The sequence below is a fragment of the Ranitomeya variabilis genome, chromosome 6 (assembly GCF_051348905.1).
Source record: "Ranitomeya variabilis isolate aRanVar5 chromosome 6, aRanVar5.hap1, whole genome shotgun sequence".
Lineage (NCBI taxonomy): Eukaryota > Metazoa > Chordata > Amphibia > Anura > Dendrobatidae > Ranitomeya > Ranitomeya variabilis.
The window spans coordinates 336595353-336603621 of record NC_135237.1 but is presented as its reverse complement, the minus strand read 5'-3'; the positions used below and the strand labels follow the sequence as shown (position 1 = coordinate 336603621).

At 44.2% G+C, this 8269-nt stretch overlaps 1 non-coding gene across 1 annotated transcript; it reads right to left on the bottom strand.

Annotated features, from left to right (window-relative positions):
* Window positions 1-202: 202 nt before the first annotated feature.
* Window positions 203-275, bottom strand: TRNAL-UAA (transfer RNA leucine (anticodon UAA)). The gene has a single exon. It is a non-coding gene; the product is annotated as a tRNA-Leu (tRNA).
* Between the last annotated feature and the right edge of the window lie 7994 nt (window positions 276-8269).

Sequence of the window (8269 nt, the reverse complement as noted above, 5' to 3'; positions counted from 1 at the left end):
CTGTAAGATACAATATTGTTGCGCTCCAGGAAGACATCCAGGCCTCTCTTGAACCCTTCGACTGAGTTCGCCATCACCAACTCATCAGGCAAGGGATTCCAGATTCTCACTGGCCTAACAGTAAAGAATCATCTTCCATGTTGGTGGAAAAACCTTCTCTCCTCCAGATGCAAAGAATGCCCCCTTATGATAAAAATGATGTTGCCGAAACCCAAATTCAAACCAGGGACCTTTAGATCTTAAGTCTAACGCTCTCCCAACTGAGCTATTTCGGCTGTATGCAAACTGGCTCCATCGGACACACAGAATTCAAGATGTTAAAATACTTAGGCTATGTGCACACGTAGGAAACGAGGTGCAGAATTTTCTGCACAAAATCCACATCTCCTGGCAGAATCCGCAGCTGCGGATTTGCCGCGGTTTTTATGCGGATTTTGTGCGGTTTTTATGCTGAATTGATGAGGATTTTGTGTGGATTTTCTACGGATTTTGCCACTGCAGATTTTTAACATGGAGGGGTGCAGAAAAGCTGCAGATCCGCACAAATGAAGTGACATGCACTTCTTTGAAATCCGCAGCAATTCCACACTGATTTTTCCGCACCATCTGCACAGCTATCCCATGTAAATCCCATTGATTTACATTGTACTGTAAATCACAGTGCGGCTCTGCAGCGTTTCTGCGCGGAAAAATCTGCTGTGGATCCGCAGCAAATCCGCATCGTGTGCACATAGCCTAAGGATCTCAATTGCCATCCAGACCGAACAGCAGTTTATTAAAAACAGCCAAATTCTGTTCCTTACTGTTCTCTGTCTCTCTGCCAGTAAAAAAGAAGTTTTCAACCGGAAGTCTAGCAGGTCTCACAGGAATATTTCCTGGTTCCTTGCACGAAGTCTGACTTCCCTAAATTCAGAATCCATCCTAGCTTTTTTATTGTTGAAACCGCTATATCCGTGTGATCCTGTAGTTCTTCTAAAGAGTTGGTCACCAGCAAGAAGTCATCCAGATAGGGGACTATGACTATACCAGTCTTTCTTAAGGTACCGTCACACTAAGCAACGTCGCCAGCGATCTGTGACGTTGCAGCGTCCTAGGGAGCGATATCGCTGTATTTGACACGCAGCAGCGATCAGAATCCCGCTGTGAAATTGCTGGTCGCTGCTAGAAGGTCTGCACATTATTTGGTCGCTAGGTCGCCGTGTATCGCCGTGTTTGACAGCAAAAGCAACCATACCAGCGACATTTTACGCTGGTAACCAGGGTAAACATCGGGTTACTAAGCGCAGGGCCGCGCTTAGTAACCCGATGTTTACCCTGGTTACCAGCGTAAAATGTAAAAAAAAACAAACAGCACATACTCACATGCTTCCCCCGGCGTCCGCTTCCCACACTGACTGAGCGCCGCAAATTGAAAGTGAAAGCACAGCACAGCGGTGACGTCACCGCTGTGCCCTGCTACTGCCGGCGCTCAGTCATTACAGGAAGCGGACGCCGGGGGACGCATGTAAGTATGTACTTACATTTTACGCTGGTAACCAGGGTAAACATCGGGTTACTAAGCGCGGCCCTGCGCTTAGCAACCCGATGTTTACCCTGGTTACCCGGGGACCTCGGCATCGTTGGTCGCTGGAGAGCGGTCTGTGTGACAGCTCTCCAGCGACCAAACAGCGACGCTGCAGCGATCGGCATCGCTGTCGCTATCGCTGCAGCGTCGCTTAGTGTGACGGTACCCTTAGGCTGCCACCTCTGCAATTAGTTTTGTGAGGGACTGAGGCCAGACTGAATGGAGGACACTGAAATTGGAAGTGGTAGTTCTGGTTTAGAATTTTTACTTCAAACCTAAGGAATGTCTGACAGCATAATTGGTATGTGGTAATATGCGCTTTTTAGGTCTAATATGCACATAACCACATTTTTGTTTATTAGAGGGATTGCTGATTTTAAAGACTCCATCCTGAACCTTTTGTATTTTACCCAGTAAATTAATGGCCTTAAGTGCTGGATTTGTCAGAGGGTTTCCTGATGGTGAAGAGGCCTGAGTAGTGACCACGGCCTACCTCTGTCTAGGGAGCTGGAACTATGACACCTGATCTCACTAGGTCTTTTATGTCCAACCACATAGGTGAACTGACTGTTAAAGGGTGAGGATTTGTTATAACACTCCCCTTGAGAAAGCACGTGGGCGAAACGCGCGTCGGGGCGTTCCCAGGCAGTGGTACACAAACCATGGGTAAGCACTGATCTATTTTCATTATCTTTACATTGAATTCTCATCATCCGGGATTTGGATACGTTATTACCTTAAAGGATGTTTTTGTAGAATTATGTATTAGTTTATTTATGTTTTCTTACAAATATACTAACATGGTTGGGTATTAAACTTCCACTGTATCTGGGATATGGATTGGTCCTCTTTGGAAATAATTTATATTCTGTATTAATGTTTTAAAATTGTTCCCAATAAACTTTATTGATTTTATGGATATTGACACCTGTCACTTTATTTTTTTTTCTATTTAGTCTTGCACTTGCCACTTTACCTGTATGCTTATGCTGGTATGAGATGTCTCTATTTCACCATTTCCTTCTATTATTGCACTAATTGTTGCCTTGTTTAAGTGCCTTTCAATTTGCCCATTTCCAATATGGCGTCCTCAGCGTGCGTGCATGCCCGCTGCGAAGGGTCTTGGGTGCATGCTTCCTGGCCTCTGGGAGTGGCTGACGGGTGTTTGATGTCATGGGGGATTTCCCTCTGCCCGTCTGGTCATGTGGGAGGCTGGTGGAGATGTGCCGTATGGGCTTCAGGCAATTTCATGCTGCAGATGAGGAGTTTTTTAGATTTCCTTGAGGGTTTGCCAGCCTTTCTGGGAGTAAGGAATGATGTAGCAGTGTTTCCCCTGTCCTAAATTTGAGACAAAAAACAAACCCTAAACATACTGGCACATATAACGAGAAAAAAGAACCTTCGTCCCTTACTCACCAGTAGCATACTCCGTTCCTGAGTGTCTGCCTGGCATGCTTCTTCCATCCCTGTCTAGATATGTCAGCAGTAAGGCCCCTCCAAAACAAAGGTAATGCTTTTATATTACCTTGTCTTCTTGGATTCCCTGTTTTCTACCATGTAACATATGCTCTGCCCGGAAGTAAGCCACTGGCGGGCGTCAGTGACGTCACTGGAAGTTCACATCTTCATCATGCCATAAAGTCTGTCTGGAGCTGGCAGCACAGTGGCGGCGGACGCTGGAGCCGAGAACACCCACACCAGAGGGAAGTGGCTCGTGCTCCACTGGTTTGTGGTTGAGGAACCCCCCTCCCCTTCACAAGGTGTTGGTTGCAGACCTATTGACAGGGGGAAGGAGAGGATGATACCCCTTAGTCCATCCAGGTAACCTCACTCCCGAGGCTCCTTTCTCTTCCGACGTATTCTCTCATGTCTGTCCATACAGAGACAGGAAAAAACACTGAGTGAGGTGAGAGGGAGGGGTCTATTACCTTTTAACCTCTTGTGTGTTTCCTGTCCCTATAAGGATAAGAAGGAGGAAGACCTCCATTGTGCTGTCAGGGGGGGACGTCCTGTAATTTTTTTAAATTTACTTAGCAACAACATATTCCTCAGCACTTTCCAATTACCGTAAGTTGGGACATGTACAAACAATAAAGACCATAAAAAGTAAGGCATAGTTCAACCATCACAGCATGAGTGAGGACCCTACTTGCAAGCTTACAATCCATAAGGAAATAAGGGGAAAACACAACAGGTAAAGTGTCAGTTTTGCCTGGCTGGCTATAGAAAATAGAGGGGAACCCATGCCAGTTTTTTTCATTAATTTATTTATTTATTTACAGTGCAGGCGGTGGATGAGGAATAGTTTCATCAGCCACTCCTGCTGTTACTGTTTTTAGCAGCAGCAGGTGTAGTATGATAGGAGTAATAGTCCCATTAGTTGCCACCTGCTGTTATTGTTATCTCTTGAATACAACTCTCATCATTCTCCCTTGCTCGCACTGATCACTGGCAGAGCAGGGGAGAATGATGAGATTGTCTTCAGCACCTGGTGCCTGGGAACAGAGCCCATCTGTGTGGTGCTGATGCGGCACACAGTTGCCACACATGTGCCGCAAGTATTATACACATGGACATTGATATCTCCGGTACCGTTTTTTTCTGGTACCAGAAATATCAGGACACTAGATGGTGGCCCGATTCTAAGGCATCGGGTATTCTAGAATATGCATGTCCATGTAGTATCTTGCACAGCCCACGTAGTATATTGCCCAGTCATGTAGTATATTGCCCAGTCACGTAGTATATTGCCCAGCCACGTAGTATATTGCCCAGTCACGTAGTATATTGCCCAGCCACGTAGTATATTGCCCAGCCACGTAGTATATTGCCCAGCCATGCAATATATTGCCCAACCACGTAGTATATTGAACAGCCACAAAGTATATTGCCCAGCCACATAGTATAATGCCCAGCCACATAGTATAATGCCCAGTCACATAGTATACAGCACAGAGCCACGTAGTATACAGCACAGAGCCACGTAGTATACAGCACAGACACGTAGTATACAGCACAGACACGTAGTATACTGCTGAGTCACGTAGTATATTGTCCAACCACGTAGTATATTGCCCAGCCACGTAGTATATTGCCCAGCCACATAGTATATTGCCCAGCCACATAGTATATTGCCCAGCCACATAGTATATTGCCCAGTCACATAGTATATTGCCCAGCCACATAGTATACAGCGCAGAGCCACTTAGTATACAGCACAGAGCCACGTAGTATACAGCACAGTGCCACGTAGTATACTGTCCAGTCACATCCTATATTGGCCAGTCACGTAGTATGCACCATATCCCTGTTAAAAAAAAATAAAAAATAGTTACATATTCACCCTCCGTTGGACCCGGATCGAAGCGGCCGGTTACCGATGTTCCTCGCGCGCTCCGGTCTGAAGAGTGCATTGCGGTCTCGCGAGATGATTATGTAGCACGTCATCATCTCGCGAGACCGCAATGCATGGAGCGGTCACCGGGGCGTCGCAAGGAGCGTCGGTAACCGGCCGCTTCGATCCGGGGGCTGACGGACGGTGAGCATATAACTATTTTTTTTATTATTTTTAACATTAGATCTTTTTACTATTCATGCTGCATAGGCAGCATGAATAGTAAAAATTTGGTTACACAGGGTTAATAGTGGTGTTAACCAAGTGCGTTACACCGCGGTCAACGCTGCCATTAACCCTGTGTGGGCGCTGACTGGAGGGGAGTACGGAGCGGGCACTGACTGCGGGGAGGAAGGAGCGGACATTTTTCCGCCGGACTGTGCCCGTCGCTGATTGGTCGTGGCTGTTTTGCCACGACCAATCAGCGACTTGGATTTGCATGACAGACAGAGGCCGCGACCAATGAATATCCGTGACAGACAGACAGACAGACGAAAGTGACACTTAGACAATTATATATATAGATGTGAAACCGGCCTCAAATGGTTTCCTGAAGAAAAACTTAAGTCAACATTATAAAAAAAATGTAATTGAGGCTTTAGTAGGTAAAGCCATGTTTACTTGGATTAACCAATTGGAGCAGAAGACTTCCAATTTGAAATGATTAAAAATCTTACTTAAAGAGAACCTTCAGCAGGATTTAGCGCTATAAATTAAAGGCATGGCCATAATAGCGATGTGGTGGTGATTAATATGATACCTCATGTGAAGGGATCTTCTCAGTGGCTGTTGAATATGCACCTTGTGAAGTTTAAAAAAAAATTACATTTTCTGTGTACTTTGGGGTGGGATGTGGTGGCAGGGTCTTCTTCTGATACTCCACCCACCCACTAGCCTCCTTTGCTTCTTGTACAGGTCACTGACAAATTGAATGACCTGCCTCCTTTTTAAAATTCTGCCATCATCGGGTGGGCAGCACATGAGCAGTCTGAGTCAGTGTCCTGTGTGCAGAAATTAGTGCTGGAGGCGGCGCATGCGCTTATCGAGATTTTGGCTCAGTAAATTTTTCCACTGAACTGAAATCTCAATGTGCACATGCGCTGCATCGACCCCATTTTATTGAAGTCCTGCACACAGGATCTGTGCACATGCTGTCCACACAATGAAGGTGGCGGAGCAAAATTTTAAAAACGAGGCAGGTCACTAAATAATCAGTGACCTGTACAAGAAGTAGAGGAGGCTGGTGGGGGTCAGAGAACCACATCCCACCCCGAAGTACACACAATGTAATTTTATGAAAACTTCCCAAAGTGAGTATTCATCAACCACTGAGCGAATACCTTTACATCAGATATCAGATTGATCAGAAACACAGAACCATTATGGCGATGCCTTTAGTTTACAGTGCTAAATCCTACTGACAGGTTCTCTTTAAAAATGAATATGAATTCCCATGCATATGTCTCAGCGGAGGTAGATTAGCAGCTTGGAAAGCCGTTTTTAGCAAATTCCGTATGTACGGCTAAAGCCTGGTTTGGAGATGCTGAAGAAGGGGAAAATATTCCAAGTGGGATGAAGTGGAGGGAAAAAAAGATACACTTCTGCCATTTTATTTTGTATAGTATTACACTACTTTATTGTATGGTAAAAATGGCGTGGCAACATTAATTCACCTCAGTATAATCATGGGGATACTAAATTTTATATAGTGTTTGTTTTGTTTTTTGTCTTATGGAAAAAATGCGATTTGTGTCATCATTTTCTGAGACCTGTATTTTAATTTTTCAAACTAATTTTTATTGATGTTATTTTGGGGATCATAGGACGTTTTGAATGCTGACTATATAACTCCGCTCCTGAGCTCGCTCTGTGCACCTGCATATGATGTGTGACATATATGTACGAACTTATAATTAGAATATTTTGTGCCAAGAGATACCAGAGTGTCTCATGCACCATGTCTGCATATTGAGATTCTGATTTGGCTTTTATCCTAAGTATTGCAAGACTCATTAAAGGGTTGATTGTGACTTGTAGGATCACTATCTCCAACAGGTGGCACTATAGAGTTCAAGTCTTTGTTGTTCTCTCTGAAGAGGTAATTTGCATATTAGATTTCCCATTGGAGCATTTCATGGCGAATAAGCCTCCTTACCTTGACGAGCCAGAGATGGTATGTTACTCTCCACAAGGAGAAACCTTAACCCTTAGATCCCAGTCCAGAACCTCTCACCTAGCCAAATCAGTTCTCATACTTTGCACTGATGAGGGCCAATAGCCCGAAACAACGTGTCTGCAAACTGATTTGGATTTTATCCTAAGTCATATTGCAAGACTCATTAAAGGGCTAATTGTGACTTGTAGGATTGCTACTTCCCACAGGTGGCGCTATAGAGTTTAAGTCTTCTTTCTCTCTGAAGAGGCAATTTGCATATCATGTTGAGCAATAAATTTGGAACATCTGTTGACACTTTTTTTTATAGCTTTCTACCACTTCTTAACGTGCTTACTTTGAATTATATTTTTTGGGCCCAAATTTTCAGTCTGGTGCATATTACACCATATCATGTTACCCTCTAAGGCACACTGTCTTGTTATCAGAGGATGCGAAAAAAGTGTCTATCCTGTTTGACAAGTCTGCCACTAGTCATATGCACCAGACTTCTGGTCATTTTCATTTTCTATTTTTTTTTTTGAAGATATTATGCATTAAGTCCAGAGCAGGCAAAAAGTACTTGAATTTTGAAGACAAGAAAAAAAAAAGTTTCCAGAGGGTAAAAGCTAAAAGAACCCTTTTCTATAGACCTCATAACCAAGACATAGCAGATGTCAAAGGTATGATCTGTTAAAGGAGGAAACCAAAGGAGTGAAAAGAAAAATGTTCTTTGTTAACAAAAATCTCAACTGCCAACATTAAAGTTATTCTCCTCTCCTTCTGACGTAACTGACATCTGGAGGAAGGGAGAGGAGAGCTGCAGCTGCTCTCTCACTTACTCCAAATGTCTGATTTGTCAGAAGGAGAGGAGAGTGGAGCAAGTGTTGAATAGCTTCAGGGATTGCATGACATAAAAATGTCACCCGAGTTCCCGGAGAGCCAGTACTGACTTTGCTGAAGCGCCCGAAATGAGTAAAGGTGTTCTTGTTTACCGAGGGGAAACATAATGATTGAGAAGGGGTGGTCAGAGCAATGGATAACCCCTTTCACATTTACTCATGTGAGAGAGGCCTTTAGTTGCATACAGGTTACCTGGATTCCTCTGTGACTTTGTGGACTGATACACACCTTGCTCTTGGAATGATCTTTGTTTGTT